Source organism: Aphelocoma coerulescens, chromosome 5 (genome assembly GCF_041296385.1).
Source record: "Aphelocoma coerulescens isolate FSJ_1873_10779 chromosome 5, UR_Acoe_1.0, whole genome shotgun sequence".
Taxonomy (NCBI): domain Eukaryota; kingdom Metazoa; phylum Chordata; class Aves; order Passeriformes; family Corvidae; genus Aphelocoma; species Aphelocoma coerulescens.
Genome location: NC_091019.1, coordinates 62,564,132 through 62,583,245, shown reverse-complemented (window position 1 = coordinate 62,583,245; position 19,114 = coordinate 62,564,132). Strand labels below are relative to the sequence as shown.

Genomic DNA, 19,114 nt, shown 5'->3' with positions numbered 1-19,114 from the left:
CTAATGACTGAGGGAATTGATCCTGCGACGCTGAGGTCAGTGGCAGCTTTGTCACCGACTGCGGTGAGGACACAGCGAGGCCTCCCTGCACGGACCAAGAGCAAACAAAAACAGCGACTTCCACGTGCCTTCACATTTTGAAAAGAGAAGAGCGTCTAATGAACGGAATGGGCCAAAGCCTGGCTGGTAAAATGTTCTGGGTGTTCTCTACTTCGCAGCTTGTCATTTAGGTAAAGAAGATCTTGTCAAGAGAATCAGACTTTGAGAAACTGAATACCAAGACACAAGCATTTCTTGGTGTTCAGTGATGAAGATTAAATGAAGTGTATCCCTCCACGCTGGAAAGAACTGTGGAGGTATCCCTGGTGGAGTCCTGTTGAGTATTAATCTGCCCCAGCCTTTAAAATACTTCAAATCAACTTATGTTGTCTCCCAATGTGCCTTTAAGCTGATTGATGGTTTCTGTGCTGCAGAGAAGCACAGATGGTCCCAAAGAGACCATATGCATTGTACTGCCGTGAAACTGGTGGAGAGCTCAGGGACAGGGGCCAAAATGAATTGGCATAGCTAGGCAAGCCGTGCCAGCACTTCTTCAGACATCAAACATGGTTGTTTTGTCCCTTTTTCCATAACAAGTTCAGGACACACAGACTCTAGCAAGACTTTTCCATTTCAGCTACCAAGGCAGCAGAGATTCTAAAGGGAGAGGGGAAAAAAAAAAAAAATCACTGTTTTTCCTTTTCCCCCTCATTTTTCATTTTCTTTAAAAGGCCTGTAGACTATATTGACATTCTTTTTTAATTTCCCCATTGCACATGAAAAGCAAATTTTCCTGGCCACCGGGTCTTCGGTGACATTTTGCTACAGATAGAAGGAACCATGTGAAATGCAGGTGCTTTGCAGTTGAGCTCTGAAAACCTCAATAAACTGCATTTCTCTTCCTGAGTTGCCTGGAATTTTGTCATCTTTGGGCTTTTGAAGAAATTGGGAGATGCCATGCTTTTCCCATATTTCATATACAAAGAAGAGAAAAATGGAGGGATGACCCCTCCCCAATATTCTAGAATATTAATACTATTTTATATACTAACCTTCATTAATGGTAAATATATTACCTTTATTCTCCTTTTTATCTGATATTAATTTATAATATATATTTTATATGCTTGAATTTTATATGCTTTATTTTGTATTATGTTTATATTATGTTTTGTATTTTTATTGAGCTTATTTTACAAGCTTTGTATTTTTATTATGTTTCTATGTTTAATATGTTTTATATTAATTTTCAGCATAAAACCATTCTGCTTCTGTTGATATTTTGGTCTTTGCTGTACTTTGCTTCTGCTGATTTTCTTGAATTATAGGTTACTTCCATCAGCAAATTCTCCCTGGAAAAATAAAACTCATGACTGAGCATCACTTGCTTTCTCTTACAGCTAAAATAAGAAAACCACATTGTGATGCTCTAATGATTTTGTACCTAATTTTGTAGTTTGAAAATTACCAGCATTTGGTTTTTAAATGAGATCATCACTGTTGTTTTTTAAAGTGATCAGGAGAGCATGGATCTGGTCTCAGAGGCAACAAAGTATGGCAGTTTGGGAAGCACATTTCAAAAGTCCAGCAGAAAGGGAATTATGTCAAAACTGCTGCATTTCAAGAATGCAGGATGTTTGCCTGTGATGACCAAAATCTTTGTGACATCCTTCAGATAAATTCAGTTTGGATGCAGGATACACCCTAGGTGTGTGCTTTTGATGATTTAAACATCATGTGATTATTAATCATCACTACACTTCTGGCATTTTATGGAGCTCCCAACGGCACAGCTGCCTGAGCAGATCCCTACAGGTGTCATCACACCAGGGTGTTTGTTGCAGGAATAGCACCAGGAAGGCAGAAAGCCTGCAGTGTAATTATCCATCTGGCTTTGAGATTCCAAAAATAGGTGCAGCCCCCTGGAGAAGGGATGGGGCAGGGCATCAGTACTTCCCAAGCCAAACATGAAGTTATGGCAAGATCACACTATTACGGGTCACACATATCATTAATACAAAGATTTCTATAGATAACCTCTAAGCATCTCTAATGTGTACGGTAATTAATTAATTTTAGCTATACAAAAATTAAGAATATCGTCTAAGTTGTCATCTGAGCTTCTTCTGAATTCACAGGCACTACAGAAGAGAAAAAAAGTCACCTTCAAAGAACTCACCCAACCTGCTCCAGACACCAGCGAAAACATGACAGTAATGATCACCTGTCTCCTTCCACCAAACCAAGGCAGCCCAGACAACAATCTATACATCTAATATTTAGATGAGTATTACCAGGTGATACAAATCCTTTTCCAAACAAAACAAAACCCCACTGTTTACTAACTTTTTAGGCTGCAGAGTAACTTTGAATGTATTATTTTCCACCTACATCAGATATTCATGGCAGACCATATAAGAGAGAAGAAACAGGGACAGTAAATAAGGGAAGCTAAAACCAAGCTTTCAGATGACAGAAGTTCAGGTTTTTTCTCTCAGAAGGCAAAAAAATCTAAATGGTGCAATACAAGAGTTCACAGTTACAACAGTGATCCTCCACCTCTACTCTTCCCTAATGAGGTCACCTCTGGGGTGCTGTGTTCAGTTCTGGTCTCCAGAGTTCAAAAAAGACAAAGAGCTACTGGAGAGGGTCCAGCAGAGGCTGGATGATCAGGAGTCTGGAGCTTCCCTTTTATGAGGCGTGATGAGTGAGCTGGGCCTGTTTAGGCTGGAGAAGACAAGACTGAGAGGGGATCTCATCAATGCATATAAGTGTTTCAAAGGTGGATGTGAAGAGGACATTACCAGATTCTTTTTGGTGGTGCCCAGAGACAGGACGAGGTGCAGTGACTATGAACTAAAACACAACAAGACTCACTTCAACATGAGGAGGAACTCCTTACGCTGACAGTGGCAGAAGACTGGAACAAGCTGCCCAGGAAAGTTGTGAATTCTCCCTCTCTGGAGACACTCCAAACCCACCTGGGCCAATTCCTGTGTCACTGCTCCAGGTGGCCCTCCTGCCTTGGCAGGGGGTTGGACCAGGTGATCTCCAGAGGTTCTTCCAACCTGACTATTCTGTGATCCTGTGATATTGGTACTAAAATTTCCCTGTTTGAGGAATACACAGACAAAACTCTGATACTTCATGAAGTTTAAGCACTGCTATTAAACCAGAAAGAGTTAAAAGGGGTGTTGGGCAATACAGTGTGCAGAGATTACAGCAGGCTCGTACAGAATATGGCCATTACAATGGAAGCTGATTCCAAAGTGCAGTTAAATTGCGATGTGATCCCCGTTGCAACTGTGGTCCCATTTTCTCTTTTTATGGGAAATGATGTCATTGGGAACAGCTTCATCGGGCTAAGCGTGGAATTTTCTAAATTGAGTTTTAATGAATAGACTGGACAAAGTCATCCTCCTGCCTGCAATAACTGAGTGTGCATCGGTGGCAGAAAGCTCTTGGCAATTACCATCCATCTAAAGACTTCTAAAAAGCTCTAACAGGAAACAGAATTAAAATTGTCCAGAAATAATATTTTCTAAGAACAGGTTGGGAAGCAGCACATCATTTTAAATATGACTATAATGCCAAAAGAATTTTCTTGTTCCAAACAGTGAAATATGATCCTTCCAATAACTCATTAATGACTTATGATACAGAGTTGAGTTTCACAACCGTTCTTGTTACTGTGGTGCTAATGAGTGTGGTGACTACAGGTCCCAGCCATCTGTATCACAACTTGATGTACAGCTGAAGAGAAAATAAAGAGTTGTACACTGGGAGATGTAGTCTCATCACCTACAAATACATTTAGTAGAGGGATATGATATACTGAGTGGTTTTATCAGAATTAAAAGTGATGCTTGAATTTCTTGTAAATATTGATTACCATTGTCAGTGCAATAGGCCAGGCAAATCTAGGGAACTAAATAAAAGTTAATGCTTTAAGAAAATATTGTAGTAATTTGACTTAGTCCAATTTCCCCTGAAAAATGTATAAATAGCAAATGAGAGCAGCAAACTCTCTGCTGACATGACATTCTTGCAGCTTAAAATGAGGACGTCACCAAAAAGATACAGGGCCATGTTTTCATTCACTTTTATTTAAAAAAGCCTCACTCAAAACACAGATATAGGTAACATGGAATCTAAATGAAATCCATTATTGTACATAGTTCTAAGTGCTAGGAGAGCTTTATTAAAGTGGAAAAGGGGAGTGAAAAATTAAAGAGGAATGGTTAAAGAAACATGGCACATGCCCGCAGGAACAATTCTGTGTAATCTTGGGAAGGGTTAGGGTTTGCATTTAAATCTCTCTAAAGGTCTGTTTCCACCAACAAATTTTACTGCATTTGACTACAGAGGCCCGAAATTTCTAACATCGATTTGTTGAGTTAACAGAACATTGAGCACAACTGAGTAGTGCTCAGTATCGTGGTAACGATCACAATTAGGGTGAATACAGGGAGATCGGGTCCAAACATTCCATCCAGCCGAAGACAGCAATGGGAAGTGGAGATTCTGCCATCGTACCAAAACACGGTCAGTTTATCTGTCACAGGAAAGCCATGCAGGTTTCACTGTATTTTTCACAGTTCTTTTAGCTCTCTCCTGAGAGGATTTTCCTGTAAACTGCCCTCCTTCACTGACAAACTGCACTGATGGTTGTCAACCATAACCAGCAATTGGAGGGCTCTCCGAACATTCAGTTTAGGGAATGCTTTGGTTTGGAAAGGACCTTAAAGACCACCCAGATCCAACCTTCTGCCATGGGCAGGGACACCTTCCACTAGACCAGGTTACTCAAAGCTTCATCCAGCCTGGTCTGGGGCACTTTCAGGGATGGGGCGTCCACAGCTGCTCTGGGAAACCTGTACCAGGGCCTCACGACCCTCGCAGTAAAGAATTTCTTCATAATTTCTAAAGTAAAATTCTCTCAGTTTAAAGCAATTAACATATGGCTGTTTGCTGTGATTGTTGTTAAAGATGGAAACTATCTAGACAACCTTGCTACACAGCCACTTCACCTTTCCCAGTCCTCCTCAGCATCTCTTCCTCTGTATTCAATTCCTTCTTCGCATCCTCAGAGCTACGGTGCATTCCTAATCCCCCCCTTGAAGCACTCCTCCCAGCACCCACTCTGCCTCAGAAATCCCCAGCCACGAGGTTTAACCCTGGCTTGCTGGAATTAGCCATTCCTCCCAGAACCACCCCTCTCCCATCGCAGCCTCCTTGAGCATCCCCCTCCCCTCCTTGAGACAAAAGAGAGGTTTGTCTAAAAGCTTCTCCTCTCAATTTGTTCCCTGCAGACTGGTGGGGGAGTTGCTCCATGAACACACTCCCATGTCTTTTGTTCACAGGCCAGCCTTCATCAAAGGGGGCTGAAACCCGTGGGATTATTAAACCCATTATGTGTTCATTACTGGTAATCCGCTGCTGATTTTGCCAGCGGTTGTGCTTCCAACGGGAAATCCTGCGGGGCTCTGATTCAGGCGAGTAAGAGTCCCTCAGGGCTAGAGGACATAGTCATAAGCTGTGACGTTCAGGGGATGTTCAGGTTGGACATCAGGAGGAATTTCTTCACAGAAAAGGTGATCAGACACTGGAACGGGCTGCCCAGGGAGGTGATGGGAGTCACCGTCCCTGGAGGTGTTTAGGGAATGACTGGACACGGCACTCAGTGCCATGGTCTGGTTGACACGGTGGTGTTGGGTCATAGGTTGGACCCGATGATCCCAGACATCTTTTCCAACCTAAATGATTCTGTAATTCAGGGAGGCGAGCCAGCACCTCGGGACCCACTGTGCGCTCCATCATCCTCAGGTGGGCTGAGCTGCTGACGCCACTGCACCGGGACCGAGACCGGGACCGGGATCCGGACTGGAATCGGAACAGGACCGGGATCGGGATCGGGATCGAGAGTGGGCTCAGGATTTGGATCGGGATGGGGAGCACGCGCCCCCAGCTCTCGCGCCAGCCTCTCCCCCTCAGGGACGGGGCGGAGCCAGTGACGTCACCGCCCCGCGCGCCGCTCCCGCGGGCCCGGCGCACGCGCGGCGCGGCGCGGGACCCGGGGCGGAGGGTGATGTAATACCCGTAACGGCCCCGCTCCGTCCGACATCCGGGTATCCTGCTGGGGTGCTGTTGTTTTTTTTGTTTTCCGCTTTTTTTTTTTTTTTTTTTTACTCTTTCTTTTTTCCCCTGAAAAGCTCCGTTTGTCGCTTTTTTTGGCGTTTTAATTTTTTTTTTTTTTTTTTTTTTTAACGGGAGAGAGAGACGGCGAGGAGGGAAAGGGCACGGGGACGCGCGCGCGCTCCCGCCTCCCCTCCCCTGCGGAGTGCGCGCCTGCGCAGAGGGGCGGCGGCGGCGGCAGCGCAGTGCGAGTGTGTCCGTGTGTCCGCCCGTCCGTCCGTCCGTCCGCGGCCGGCGCTCCGCGCGGCGCTGCGCGGGTGGGCGCGGAGCAGCTCGGGCGGGGGACGGGGACGGGGGGGGGCCGGCGGCGGCGGCGGGGGCGAGATGAGCGCTGGGCTCCCCCTGGGCACAGAGCCGCCCTGTGAATGAGCTGAGGCGAGGCCGCCAGCCGGGTGCCCCCCTCCTTCTCCTCCTCCTCCTCGTCCCCCCCCTCCTTTCCCTTCTCCCCCGCGCACCGCCGGGAGCGCGGCCCTGCCCGCACAGCCGGCACCGACGCCGCGGCCGGGGGGGTAAGTGGCGCTGCGCAGTGCGGGGCCGGGGCGGGGTGAGGGGGCGGCGGGGCCGGGGCGCCGCGGGGCCTCGGGGCCTGTAAACAACCGGGGGCGGCGGAGAGCGCGGGAGCTCGGCGCCATCCCCGGCGGCACGGCTGGGAGCGGGTCGGGCGGCCGGAGGGAGGGAGATGGATGGGGAAGGGGGGGTGCGATCCCGCTGGGATGCCGCTGCCGGGAGCCCCCTGCGCAGCCCCTGCATTGCAGGCGCCTGCTGAGGGTGGGGGTGTCCCCGCAGCCCCCCGGGCACGGCGGGAGGAGGGTGAGCGGCGGGCTCTGGGCCTGGCTCAGGTAGGAGCAGCAGCTTTCCCTTTCTCCCTGCCCCCTCTTTTCCTCGCCCAGAGTTCATTTAATAAAGGCTATAAACAGCCTGCTCTCCCATCGCCACCCAAACGCTCGGGGCACGGCACTGACTGGGAAAAAAAAAAGCCCAAACCAAAACAACACGCATCTATTTATAAAGCACCCCACCCTGGCGAGGGTCGGAGCATCAAGCGCTCCCCAAATAGTGACATTGTGATGCAGCGGGCGGCTTTCCCTCACCAACGCCTTTCGGGCGTTTAAAGTTGGAGAGAGATTTCGGTGCCTTTGAAAACAATGTCTTGAGCGAAGGTTGCGCTGACGATCTGTGATCTGTCACAGAGTGCGTGGTAAAAGTCCGTGGAAGAAAATGCTGGTTTCGGTGAGAAAGTTGTGCGGTGGTGTGCTGGGTAATTGGGCTTGCGTGTGAAATGCCAGAGGTTCTGAGCGTACGTCTAACCTTTTTGTTACATTAGATTGTATTCTAGAAGTTGTGATACAACGTTAAGACAGGCTGGAGGTTGACCGTTTCAAGAGAATTGATTTTGCAGACATCTGTTCGATACGTATTTGTATTTATTTGGTACGATTAAAATATTCCTTAGTGTTGCCATGTGGATGGCAAAATTTTGTGGTTACAGAACTAATGTTTAAGTTTACAGCAGCACTTGGGAAGAACTAAATTTTTTTTGAGCTGTATCTTCTGTCAAACGGGAAAGTGCTGTTCATTGGGGTGGTCTCTGTGGTAACTTTAAGGCTTAAGGTCCTTAAGGTATGTCATCCAAAGGAATTTTTTATTTTTATTTTTTTTAAGCAGGAGACAGTTTTAGATCACGAGAGCAGTAGCTGGAAAGAAGGTAGGTGATATGTTTTCTTTAGATTGTGATATTTAGCATCAAGTAAGCTGAATCAATTTATAAAGTAGAAGTTCTAACTCTTGTGATTCTCAGAAATTAATTTCCAAATATGAGCCCTTGTAGCACTTTCCTGAGCTGTTTCAGTGATTAGGTGGCTGAAGCAGGTTTTGTGAAGTACTAGTGGAATTAAGGCTGGATGGGTACTGTTACTCAGCACCCTGAATGAGTTGCCAAATGACCAAAAATTTTGCAATTTCTAGCCACATTTCTTCTCTGATAGCTTCCCTTCTGGTGCTATTCATGGTTTCTTCTATGAATAACATCAGAGAAAATGTGAGCCAGGTAAGTTTTACAGTTTACCTATCCAATCACAGTAGCATTCAAAGGGAAGGTGTTAAAGGACAGCAGCTTGCATCACTGCACCAGCATTAGCTGCTCCTAAAGTTCTCACTCCCAGGCCTTTCTGGGTCTCCCTTTTGTATATGAGACTGGGCTAGAAGAGTTGCTGATGCATCATGCCAGTTATTAATGTTTTCCTCACAGAGCTCTCTGATAAAGTCCTCAGATAACCGTGGGGAGAGTTTGTCTGTCCTCTCACCCTCTTCCAGCATAGCCATGTTTTTCTCATATACAGGCAAGGCCTAGCTCTGGTTTACAGTTTAGTCCTCTGCTTGATGATTGTCAGGTCAATCTCTCCCCTCGAAGTACAGTAGAAAACTATACCTGTTTTCCAAGTATTCCCTTAACTGTCTATAGGTATGCCTGGGATACTTTTGTTGAAAGCAAAGAGAGATGGAAGTGCCAAATGCCTGGTGAAGCTTGCATGTCCAAACAAGCAGAACTCAGAGCAATTTGAATTAAAACAGAATACTAAAAAGTTTTTTTTTTTTTCCCTATAAAATCGAGCTGGTTGCTTCTTATCTGGAGTGCAACTTATGCGGTGGAGTTGAGTCATTCTTGCTGAGATTGCATTTTGAGAACTGTCGTTAAAATGCTTAGATATTTAACTCTGGCACAGTATAATTTGCAAACTTATGTAACTGGTATGTTTTTGAATGCAGCTGTCAATAAGAGATCTTATTGCACTTTTCATTTTTAGTGGAACTAGGGAATATAAAGCAGCTGCTTTCACAAAATGACCTAAATATAAGTAATTTAAGAATAGCATATTTCTTGCTAAAATATTGGCATTTCTATAGGCTTAATTTTCACATGTTCCAGGTCTATTCTGATGTACAAAATACTTATGTAATTGGCTAGGCAGAACAGCATTGCAATTAAGTGATGGAATGATGCAGGCTGTGCTAATAAATAAACAAGTTTTAGAATGGAAAGTACTGTAAAATAACTGTTTTCATTTTGCCTGTGCTAACCGGAGACATTTTAAAGACTTGAGTAGTAGTAATGTTTGAAGTTAAGACATTAGTGGTTTATCATAGCTAAACCTGAGCCAAAATGCATTTGTTCTTACTATTGCATGTGGACCTTTGTAATTCTTGCTCCTCTTTTCTCATAAATCATACTTTTTACTTTTTTTAGAAAAAATTGTATCATCTGTTTCTTTCCAAATGACACAACTTGTAGTCTCATTTGTTCTTTTAGAAATTTATCTCTTTTTGGATAATACTTGGTTGCCGAACTCTTACTGGTCTCTGTAGTTTTAATCACATGATCCAAATTTCAGTTTAGAATACTAGGATAAGGAATAAACTTCTGTAACATTTACACATGCTTAACTACAATCCTCTTTGTTGAATGAATGGCAAATGCAAAGTATCAAGTCTGTGTATACAATATGTAAATCCTGAAAAAATGACAATGTTGTTAGGATATTTAGAAGATCCAGGGAATGTGCATAGATGTACATTTTATGGCATTTTATGTACATTCCATTCACCAGAGCTAAAAAATGTTTTTTAAGGAGGATTCATGTATTTGAGCCATGATGTGCTGCAGATCATGGTGGAGATAATGCTTTCTACTCGTGGCTTCTTTATGGTACTCTCTGTCTGTGAAGGAACAATTTAGCATTTATTAAGATTTAATATTTCCAGAGTAAATCACTTGACTCTTAAGACTGGGAGGAATGTTTAGACCAAGGGAATTGTAATCAGGGCAGGAGGAGAAAGCAAGTGTGATTCCATGGGAGTGAATAGGCTGATTTTGTTCCTGGGTAGAGGCGGTAACCACTGTGTGTTACTGGTGTTAAACCACTGCTGCAAGGTCTGCTTTACTGTAGTTGTCTGCTAACTCTGCTCTGTGTTAAACCACAAACTAAGTTACAGATTTCTGTCAAGTTGTTATCTTTTTTCTTTTTTTTTTTTATGTGTTTAAACACAAATACCAGTACAATTCACTAATGGATATTTCAGCTGCCTATTGGACTCTACAGAACAAAGTGTGTTTATAACTACATGAAACAGTCGCTCAGATTTTTTTACCAGCTCTTCTCAAAAGGTGTTTATATGTGACTAGAACAACAGAACAAAAACTTCTTTCACTGACAGTTCCAATGAAGTACACTTCTACTGTTTAGAGTGTAAACTTCATAGCAGTATGTATATAAAAAGAGCATCTAAGAGTGCTACAAAGGAAAAAGCAAAACTGGCTAACCATGTTTCAATATTGAAATGTAGAGAAAAGCAGTTTACACAGAGAGGGAAAAGTACATTTGCCTCTTCGTTGCTAACAGATTAGTTCTCATTTAAAGTAAGAATATTTTAGTAGATAAAAAGGTCTCTAAAGTCTTCTAAGATAATAATTTACAAACCAAACAAACACAAGTGTAACATGGCTTGTATTTTGATAGCTGCAGTTTAAATAAAGCAAAGCACTTCAGCGTGCTTATGGTGATACACTGCGTGCAGCTGAATTATGTGGGACTACTCAGATGTGTGATGTTGCTCTCATGCTTAAGTGCCTTGCTGGATTGTGACCTAGAGGATGAAATGTGCTCTCATGTTTGGGTCTCAGCTGTAACTTGAAGGATTTTATGTATCTGTGTGTGCAATTCATTTTTACTGCCAACTGTCCTTGTGATCTGAAATTCAAATGGTAGCCTGTATGCTTCTTGACGGTATATCATAGCTATTCGTCCATTAAGTTCTGTGGTATTTTTACATAGAAATAACTAAAATGCAGTAGCCACGAGAACTGTGTAAACTGTGCCTGAGCTCTTTGTGTTTGGAGATGAGTTTAAGGAATTCTCCAGCTGTTAAGTAAAACCCAGTCTTTGGAAAGGACTACAGAATGTGGAAAAATGTGGGCGGTTAAGCAGCTAGCATTAAATTGTAGGAAAATTTAATGAAGAAAAATCAGTTGCTGTCAGTAAATAATTTTCTGGTTCCCTCAGTCAATTACAGTAAGTATTTGGACAGACCCTTGTTAAAAATCAGCTGCTGCCACTCTGAAACGAGCCATTCTGAGGCTGCCCAGCAAGGCCCCATAAGCTTAGGAAATGCTGGCATTAGCACTGCTTTGATTTTTGAAGAACAGGTGAATTCAACAATGTCCTCGTTAAGTGACCAGAATGTTTAGAGCTGTCATGAACTCTGGTTTGGACTGAGGGGAGCACCTTTACTGCTTTGTTTATCATGGGCAAATCACCTCTCTGCTGGTAGTGATAGAAGTGAACTTGGCAATCAGTGTGCCTCTCAGAGGAAAGCCTTCTGTCCTGAAAGTTTGTCTGCATAAAAGGCTAAAAACAATAGGGTTGTTTTTTCCATTGGTTTCTTTTTTGTATTTTTATGTAGTCTTGGGCAAAAAATCTGCTTTATTGCAGCAGTCATCCTCTGTCCTTGTTCTTCTAATGAGATAGGAATGCTGGGGACGTGAGGGCAAAATAGGTTTGTAAATCTCTGTGTGTATACAAATGAACAAACTCCAGCTTTTCCTAAGCATTGAGGATTTGACTTCCAGGTCTTAATGTGCTTCTGGCATAGTTTTGATGTCATTTCCTTGCAAGCAAAGCCAGGTTACAGCTGTAACTTCAGAACATTTCCTATTTTATTGCCATTTTATTCCCAGGTGTAGTCATCAAGTTTCAAGTCTATCCTGTATGCTGCTTTTCCTATATCCTCACCAGAATAGTGTTAATGTTGCTGAGATTAGAACCCCACAAATATTTTCATGTAAAATGAAGGGTCTGGGAAATTACTTGTGTATTATTTCATAATATTGAGTGCTTGACTAAACAGGAAGTTTTGGGGCCTTCATGCAAACATCATCTTCTAATTACTGGGCACACACATACCGGTTGTGTTTTCTCTAAATAGTTTATTTTTCTTTTACTCCCAAGCTCTATCTGTATAATCTTTATTTTCACTTGGGTGTCATTCTGCCATATTGATAAAATAAATTGCTCATAAGGCAAACCATAAACAGTTGACTGATGCTTCTTGTAGAAGTTAGGAAGATCTGAAGTTTGAAAGCTTTAAATAATAAGTTGGTGAGCAACTAGAAGTACAAAGAGGAAAAATGGAAGATCAGGTAGAGGGATGATTCCATGTGTTCAGTTTTCTTTAAAAGTATAGGACTGTATTAACTAAATTTTTAAGATGTTTGCGATGAAGTTATCAGTGAAACAATACGACAGAGGGATGGTGGCGTTCTGTAAGAATTTGTACACATTACCACAGGCAACAAACAATATCAACTGTAAAAAAAGTGGCAGTTTCCTGAACTGACTGTGTGAATGTAATTTTTTCCCCATATTTCAGGAATAGTTCAGTTAATGCATTTGCTGTTTTGTTGGTTTTTTAATTATTCTTATTCAAGCCTCACTTTGTTTTGAAATCTCAGTGAATAATCCCATCAGGACCTTTTTCCATGGAGCATCTTTTTCTTGGTTTATTTTAACACTTAGCTAAAACACTGACAAATTGTAGCAGTAGCTTGACTTCACTCCAGTTGCATTTGAACAAGCAGAACAATCCTGGACAAAAGCCATTCTGGTCTAGAGGCTCTTTACCCAGTATCTTCACTCTTTTGGATGGGGGCAGGATGGCCTAGGACTCCAATTCTGTCTTGATTTTTCTGAATATGTTTAGTTGAACTTGATAAATAAAGTAAATGCTTTTTGTTTGGTTTTTTCCTTTGACACAGAAATGGCAGTGGAATGATGTGAGCCTTCCTTTAAAGAAAACATTCTTCTGTGAATCTTTTTTTGTGGCAGGTATTGTTTGACTGGTAAAACTGACAGTGTACGAAGATATTGAGGCTTCAAGCTGTAGATGAGAGATAAAAAAAAAGAAGAAATTTAGAGAAAAGGGAGGTTTTAGCTATTATTTGAAATATTTGATCTGTTCAGATTTGTTCAATTCTTTCACTGTAAGTGGCTCATACTCAAGTAGGAGTTTTCAGTTAGGTCCACAATGTTTAGGAGTGGGGTAATGATCTATTATGATGAGAAATGGCAGTGGCAGAGCACTCATGGTATTACAAATACTGGAAAAAATTGTAATTCAACTTTTATGACTTACTATAATTCCATTCTTCTGGGTTGTCTCTTTCTGTTTCCTTTCCACCCTTGTTTTCTTTGTGGTGAACGTATTGCTGTTTGTAGTTCTGTTGGAATGGCTGTGTAGCAGGGTGTACTCCTGTCATGAGCAGCTTGGTTGGAATCCTTAAATTCACTTGCTTGCCTTGCTTTTTAAAAAAAATTGAATCTTCTTGCATGTCATTGATATATAAACTGAAGCAAGGCCTTTCTTTCTCCCAAAATCTGTCTACACAGACTGCAGCTTCCTTGGATCTTCCAGTTCTTTTTTACAGTTGCTTCAATGGGGCTCTGAATTTTGGCTGGAGCCTGCAGGAATTTCTGCACTGTTAACAAAGCAGTTGTCTAAGCTTTGTGTCTAAAATGGGTGTCTTTTGTTTATATTCCAACACTTCTAAGTAAGAAAGTTTTGGAAAATGAAGTATAATCAGAAAGTTATTCTGAACTTAGCACCAGCATGGGCATGTTTTCTGCTTATTAATGCTTTCAAGCAAGGACCTTGGTGTTTTCATTCTCACACTGTTCAGACAGCAGCACATGAATTTATGCAGAGCTATCTCATTGATTTTCATAGTTCTTGTTAGTGCCATTTTGGTTGTCTACATAGTTTTTCATAGCGATTGGGCTGCTCATATTTTGATGTTGCTGTGTTTTTTTCTCTTACGCTTTCCCACTTGTAATTTGTAGTACAGATACTTAGAAAGAAGCAAGAATTCTGTCTTGGCCAATAAAAACTCACTTAATCATGTTCTGAGGGTGCCAGTCATGTTAGGATCCTGATGAGTGACTGTCACTTGTGGATGCAAGTTGTATCTCCTCTCAGAATCAGTGTAGTGATTTTTCATTCCCAGCAGCAGTCTTGGTGATTCTGGAAAGAACCTAGTTTCTTCCATAACAGACCATATTGCAAAATTAACCCCATAAAGAATTCTTGAAGCTACATCACCATCTTTCAAACTTCTGAAGGAACAGTTTGTTCCACGTGAATTATCTTTTTCAGTGTCCAGGGCTTCCTTTTGCAAAAATCAGATTACACATGTCTCTGCTGGAGAGAGCTTGAACCTCAGCCAAAATACACTCATACTGAGAAGCTTCTCATTTAACCTTGGAACAGGTTTAGTTGTCTGCAGGAAAGGTAGGTAGGAGCAGAAAATAATGTTTTAAGAAGAAGCTGAAACATGTTGTTGGGGGGAGGGTGTTAACTTAGAAATGGTTACCTTCTGTGTTCCAGAAGGCTTTAATAATCCTCTCCTAAATCCTACCTGCCCTTCTATGCACACCACATGGGATAAAATATTTTGCTGCTTAGTACAGGGAGGCATTTGGAAAGGCTGTCAGCTCCTAGCAGGGAGAAGGGATTTTAAGTAGAAGTTATGTTTAAGTAAAAACCAAAACAACTCTCCAAACAACTTAGATCAGTGAAATGGCAGTGCCTGTGGACCAGCTACTAAGAGGTCAGAGCTCATAGGTGTTTGTATCAGAGGTGCAGTGATTTAGTATTTTCTGCTGTGCTGTGAAGTTGTAATAGCCATCACTGTTGCATATTAATTAGTGGGAGAGAGGGAGGGTAAGTTGAGGAAGTTTGGAACAGTTCATACTTTCCCTCATACACACAGAATTATTAACTTGCTTCTTCTGGGTTTTTTGTTTTCTGAGGTTTTTTTTGTCTGCCACAAGCCATACCTGCTACATCTCTCCTAAACCAAAAGTTCTTAATGTTATTAGAAATTTTCTTACCCATATGGGTAGTTTCTTATGATGTTCCTTTTGCAGTTGTCTTACTGAAATATAACACAGACTACAGCTGCATCCTCAAGAAGCAAATGTTCTGGTGGGGAAATGGTGTGTTAATCTGTGTTTATTGAAATAGTCCCACTTCTGTATTTTATTTCTTTTACTTCTTTTTCATAAATAGTTCACGTCTCCTAGCTGGCCATGTATTCCTGTGTCTGAAAGTACATATCCAGAAACATCAACTGTAATTTTTTACTGTTTTATTGATGTTTCAAACTGTGAGTGCCAGAACTCAGTCATATAGCCTCCAATAGTTTTTAAATCGTTTCACTGGCAGGAGGCTTTTTCATGACTTCATTCAGCCCATGACTGTGGTGTAATTGTGTCTCCTCATCTGCGTGTTCTGTTTTATTTTAGTCATTCTTCCGATCCCTGGGATGTTCTCTGACATGTTGTTTGTTGAAATTAATTGATTTGGGGCATCCAGTATGTACTGTCAGTTTTTCATTCAGCAGGCTGTAACTTCTGAAAATGTTTCCACGTTTGCACAATTACATGCTGTCTGGCTACTGCATCCAGCCTGCTTAAGGCAGAGGGAAAAGTACTGTGGATCAGGCTGGAGTTGAAGTGAATAAATGCCCTTTTTCTAGTCAGTAGCAGTCTGTGTAATTTGGTGACTTGCTTTGTGTCCTGTAGTTCAAGTAAAGGTTGTAATCTTTCTGTATGGTCCTCATTACAGCACGCAGGGTGTAATGTCACTGAGAGAATTGTTCTAGGAAATTGGAGTGTGGTGGTATTTCTCAGCTTAGTTAGAACAAGTGCCTGTGACTTCAGTGTGGTTCATATAAGCAGCTTATCCTAGTGGAAGGAATACAACTTGAACATTGTTTCAAAAGGATTATTAATTTACATATTGTTCAACTGAAAGTTTCAGATGGGGGTGGTTAGTTTTCTTGGACAAAACGATCAGATCTTTGTCCAAATTCCTTGGAAAAATAAATTTGTATTTCTGTAGGGGTATGTGGAATTGCATTAACTGTCCTTTGTGAACAATTTAGGGCTTATCTTCGCTTGAACCTTGTGGCAAATGAACAAGCAAATAGAAAAATGGTAAAATTTATTTTCCTGTATAGCAGAAAGCATTACAGTTGTGCTGCCTGGATAGCACAATTTGAGGAACAAATGAAGGGGCAAAGAGATTTCATGCATTCCAGTGATGTATCTGTGGTTGTCCATGGTTGTCCATGGCCTGGTATACTAATTACCCTCCTTTTCTTTGCCACTCTGTTCTGCGGAGTGCAGTTGCATCTACTTTCAAGGACTTTAGCTACTGACTCTTTGGCATGCTCCATTCATTATTTCAGTTTTGTTTCTAATGCTGCAGTCCTTTGAATTTTGACACTCTTGTGTTTTATCCAAGATCTTGTTATTTGTGTTGATTTTTCTAGGCCCTGTACAGTATTCTTACTTTTCCATCTGCAAACCACAACTTGAGTTTTCTGTGCACTTGCTGGAGAGGCTGTCCTTCAGTTTGACCTCCACAAAATCAGTGCTTCAGAAATCATGGTTAAAATGCACTTGTAGATGCAGAGCTGCATCCCCTGCATGTTCATTTCTGTTCACAGGGGTCCATTTTCACATCTAGTTTTCTTCAGATGCCTCTCTGTTTTTAAGAGCCAAAATCCAGAAGCTTTCGCTGCAGAAAGCTCTTCTCTTTTAGGACCTAAAACTAATGGAAGTCACTGATACGGAAGTGGTGATCCAAGAATCATCTTAGATTAAAATTGAGGTTTGCTTGACTGATTGCTGTGCAGTTGTAGCATCAGATGGTGTGTGAGAGTCACCATTTCTGAAGGAAATGTTGTACCTCTGATCTTTTTACAAGGCACCACCCTTACAGTACTGTTCAGAATGGTACTTCTCTAAGAAAAAAAACAACAGTGGATGGTGTATGTTTGCCACTAAATTTAATGATTAAAGTGCCTTTTCTCTTACTTTGCCTTTAATAGGAAGAGAGAGAATGTCTGTCTCCTTCAGTACATATGTGCATCATTGAAGCATCCCAAAAGTTGAGGCTTTCAAAGCAGAGGACTGGTTCTGTCTCCTGCCTTGAGACTGCAGTTTTCTGAGATGATTGTAGAAATGTGTGACTGGGTTAAGATAGTAAAATTATGTGGAGAATAAAGGTCATAAAATGAGGGCTCCTGTTAAGAAAGATGACTAAAGACGTAAAGAGAGGCTGAGTTAAGCCATGTTCAGGATCTGTTTTATGTATTGCACACATTGCATGCAGTCTGTTCTGGGTCTGTGTTTTTACATAACGAAGTCATGCTGTAATTTGGGCACTTGCACTGCTATAGGTTAATCAGATTTGCATACAGAGTTATATGCTAACCAAAGGTGTCATTCCAACTCAATCACTGTAGTGCACAAAGCACCTCATCAAAGAATGACAAATGTGCTCATAATTTAGGTGGACACTGGTGTGTGGAAGATGGTTCTGTAGATATGGACTCAAAAACAGGTCTAAAAGGTATTTTTAGTAGGAAGGAGGCTTGGCTTTCTTATGTCAGCATTTCTCTGTTTGTGTCCGTCCCTTCTTGTAAAACCAAGATAATTTTTTTAATAGCTAAGACTCTTTAAATTCTTCAGGTTTTAACTACACATAAAGGTGTCTTGGTTTGAAAGACAAGTGTCCGCTAAGGAAGGCAGGAGCCTCCCTTGGAATGGAAAATGTAACCCCCTTCTCTTCAAATTATTATAATTTTGAAATTAAGGGGCTTTCAGACAAAGATATAAGAAATAGGAATAACAGTTCTTTACTAGTATATGTAACAAGGCAATAATACAGAAACACTGGCTTAACCTGACAGAGTCAGGATAGGACCTGACACCCTGCTGGGCAGGGCGGTGGCAGTCACAGTCCCGTTAAGGGGTGGTTGCACCCTCTTTGAAGTGATAGAAATGGTTCTGTCAAAGAGCTGACCCTGTAGAAGGGACTGCTCTTCCTCTGAAGGTCCAGTGGTGGTTATGTAGCTCTTGTCCTCTGGGAATCCAGTAGGTAAGGGCTTACTGTGGTGTTCCAAACCTCAGATTATATCCAGGTAGGAATGCTTGTTTCCTCCCCCTGGGCAGAGCATCTCACAATGGGATGATGTAATTTTATGAGTCATGCAGGAAGGCTTGATGGTCCATTAACAGAAGATACCCTTCCGGAGGGAGTTATCAGGGATGTGTCAGGGAAGAGATAAAGAACACTGCCCCACCTGGTTTTAACAGCTGGTGATAGAACACAGACTTTTGGTTACATCTTACATTGTAATATAAGACAAAGGATATGGGGGGAGAAGTAGCAGGTAGTCTCCAATTCATCAGAATTCACAGATTGGTCAGTTTTAACTGAATTTTTCCTGAATGAGAATTGAAATTCTGGGAGAACCTAAATGTCTGGCATATTCATCCTATCCACAAGTAAACAATGCTTTTTTTGCAGATAAAGTGAGGATTTTGAAAACCGGACCTATTCTCCTACAGGTTTATACTGCTGTTTTGGTGGAAGTCTGGTTAGCTGGAGTGTGGCAGGAAGACTACTGCAGTCTGTTATTGCAGTTTTCAGAGGGTGATCACTTCATGCTGTGGGCTGTGGGCAATTTCTGAGGGAGTTGTTCCATGACCACATTGTGGTTTTCCTTCTGCCTAGCTGTGTTCACATCCATGGTGGGCAACCCTTACACCTCAGGAAGAATCCTGAGTCAACATGTCACATACAAATCTTAGCTTAAAAGAGCACCAGCTTTCAGGTTGCCTTCTGGAGAGGGATAAGGCAGTTTGGTATTTAAATGGAGAGTGATTTATTAATTTTGGAGGTGTGCTAGCAGTTCTGTAGTTGTTGTTAGAACTTCACACAGACTGTATGTATTTCTAATTTACATGATAAACTACTG

General features: G+C 41.9%; 1 protein-coding gene across 5 annotated transcripts in view; it reads left to right on the top strand.

The window, feature by feature from the left end:
• The first annotated feature begins 6,325 nt into the window (after positions 1-6,325).
• PPM1A (protein phosphatase, Mg2+/Mn2+ dependent 1A) overlaps positions 6,326-19,114 on the top strand; it is a 35,629-nt gene continuing 22,840 nt past the window's right edge. Inside the window, exons 1-2 of one of the 5 annotated variants that reach the window (XM_069018510.1) lie at positions 6,329-6,743; positions 7,900-7,939. The gene's annotated coding sequence lies outside the window, so the exon portion shown is untranslated. Of the gene's footprint in view, positions 6,744-7,896; positions 7,940-19,114 lie in introns of all 5 variants that reach the window. The other 4 variants (XM_069018511.1, XM_069018513.1, XM_069018509.1 and 1 more) reach the window with 4 other exon arrangements.